Raw genomic sequence first — 3128 nt, forward strand, 5'->3', positions numbered from 1 at the left:
CCCCGACGGTTTTTGGCCATTTTTCGGCTCAAAAAAGGGGTCGTACATTAACAAACTCCTCCTAGGGACTTTGACCAAATGAGTCGCGGTTAAAATTAAAGATACTCCACATATAGGCGATGCTAAATTGCAAACAAGTTTTTCCTACGCCATAAGATGTGGGTGTGGCCTGGTAGGCAAACTTTGCCCCGACGGTTTTTGGCCATTTTTCGGCTCAAAAAAGGGGTCGTACATTAACAAACTCCTCCTAGGGACTTTGACCAAATACATTGCAGTTAAAACTACTGATACTCCACATATAGGCAATGATAAATTGCAAAACATTTTTTCCTACGCCATAAGATGTGGGCGTGGCCTGGCGGCAAACTTTGCCGCGACGGTTTTTGGCCATTTTTCGGCTCAAAAAGGGGGTCGTACTTTAACAAACTCCTCCTAGGGACTTTGACCAAATGAGTCGCGGTTAAAATGATAGATAGTACACATATAGGCAATGATAAATTGCGAGAAAAAAAAATCCTACGCCATAAGATGTGGGCGTGGCCTGGCGGCAAACTTTACTCGGACGGTTTTTGGCCATTTTACGGTGAAAAAAAGAGGTTGTACTTTTACGAATTCCTCCTAAGGACTTTGACCAAATGAGTCGTGGTTAAAATATAAGATACTCCACATATAGGCGATGATAAATTGCAAAAAGGTTTTTCCTACGCCATAAGTTGTGGGCATGGCCTGGCGGCACACTTTGCCCCGACGGTTTTTGGCCATTTTTCGGCTCAAAAAAGGGGTCGTACTTTAACAAACTCCTCCAAGGGACTTTGACCAAATGAGTCGTGGTTAAAAGTAAAGATACTCCACATATAGGCGATGATAAATTGCAAACAATTTTTTCCTACGCCATAAGTTGTGGGTGTGGCCTGGTGGCAAACTTTACCCCAACGGTTTTTGGCCATTTTTCGGCTCAAAAAAGGGGTCGTACATTAACAAACTCCTCCTAGGGACTTTGACCAAATACATTGCAGTTAAAACTACTGATACTCCACATATAGGCGATGATAAATTGCAAACATTTTTTTCCTACGCCATAAAATGTGGGCGTGGCCTGGCGGCAAACTTTGCCGCGACGGTTTTTGGCCATTTTTCGGCTCAGAAAAGGGGTCGTACATTAATGAACTCCTCCTAGGGACTTTGACCAAATAAGTTGCGGTTAAAACTACTGATACTCCACATATAGGCGATGATAAATTGCAAAACATTTTTTCCTACGCCATAAGATGTGGGCGTGGCCTGGCGGCAAACTTTGCCGCAACGGTTTTTGGCCATTTTTCGGCTCAAAAAGGGGGTCGTACTTTAACAAACTCCTCCTAGGGACTTTGACCAAATGAGTCGCGGTTAAAATGATAGATAGTACACATATATGCAATGATAAATTGTGAGAAAAAAAATTCCAACGCCATAAGATGTGGGCGTGGCCTGGCGGCAAACTTTACTCGGACGGTTTTTGGCCATTTTACGGTGAAAAAAAGAGGTTGTACTTTTACGAATTCCTCCTAAGGACTTTGACCAAATGAGTCGTGGTTAAAATTAAAGATACTCCACATATAGGCGATGATAAATTGTAAAAAAAATGTTCTCCTACGCCATAAGATGTGGGCGTGGCCTGGCGGCAAACTTTGCCCAGATGGTTTTTGGCCATTTTTCACCTCAAAAAATTGATGTACTTTAACAAACTCCTCCTAGGGACTTTGACCAAATAAGTCGCGGTTAAAACTACTGATACTCCACATATAGGCAATGATAAATTGCAAAAAGGTTTTTCCTACGCCATAAATTGTGGGCGTGGCCTGGCGGCAAACTTTACTCGGACGGTATCTGGCCATTTTTCGGCTCAAAAAAGGGGTCGTACTTTAACGAATTCCTCCTAGGGACTTTGACCAAATGAGTAACGGTTAAAATGACAGATACTACACATAAAGGCGATGATAAAATGCAAACACATTTTTCCTACGCCATAAGATGTGGGTGTGGCCTGGCGGCAAACTTTGCCCCGACGGTTTTTGGCCATTTTTCGGCTCAAAAAATGATTGTACTTTAACGAACTCCTCCTAGGGACTTTGACCAAATGAGTCATGGTTAAAATGACAGATACTACACATATAGGCGATGATAAATTGCAAACAATTTTTTCCTACGCCATAAGATGTGGGCGTTGCATGGCACCAAACTTTGCTCCGCCGGTTTTTGGCCGTTTTACGGTGAAAAAAAGGGGTAGTACTTTACTAAACTCCTCCTAGAGACTTTGACCAAATAAGGCGTGGTTAAAATCAAATATACTCCACATATAGGCGATGATAAATTGCAAACAATTTTTTCCTACGCCATAAGATGTGGGCGTGGCCTGGCGGCAAACTTTGCCCAGACGGTTTTTGGCCATTTTTCGGCTCAAAAAAGGGGTCGTACTTTAACATACTCCTCCTAGGGACTTTGACCAAATGAGTCGTGGTTAAAATTAAAGATACTCCACATATAGGCGATGATAAATTGCAAAAAAAATTGTCCTACGCCATAAGATGTGGGCGTGGCCTGGCGGCAAACTTTGCCCTGATGGTTTTTGGCCATTTTTCGCCTCAAAAAATGGATGTACTTTAACAAACTCCTTCTAGGGACTTTGACCAAATAAGTCGCGGTTAAAACTACTGATACTCCACATATAGGCGATGATAAATTGCAAAAAGGTTTTTCCTTCGCCATAAGTTATGGGCGTGGCCTGGCGGCAAACTTTACTCGGACGGTTTTTGGCCATTTTTTGGCTCAAAAAAGGGGTCGTACTTTAACGAATTCCTCCTAGTGACTTTGACCAAATGAGTAACGGTTAAAATGACAGATACTACACATAAAGGCGATGAGAAAATGCAAACACATTTTTCCTATGCCATAAGATGTGGGTGTGGCCTGGCGGCAAACTTTGCCCCAACGGTTTTTGGCCATTTTTCGGCTCAAAAAATGATTGTACTTTAACGAACTCCTCCTAGGGACTTTGACCAAATGAGTCATGGTTAAAATGACAGATACTCCACATATAGGCAATGATAAATTGCAAACAATTTTTTCCTACGCCATAAAATGTGGGCGTG

The sequence above is a fragment of the Entelurus aequoreus genome, linkage group LG23 (assembly GCF_033978785.1).
Source record: "Entelurus aequoreus isolate RoL-2023_Sb linkage group LG23, RoL_Eaeq_v1.1, whole genome shotgun sequence".
Taxonomy (NCBI): domain Eukaryota; kingdom Metazoa; phylum Chordata; class Actinopteri; order Syngnathiformes; family Syngnathidae; genus Entelurus; species Entelurus aequoreus.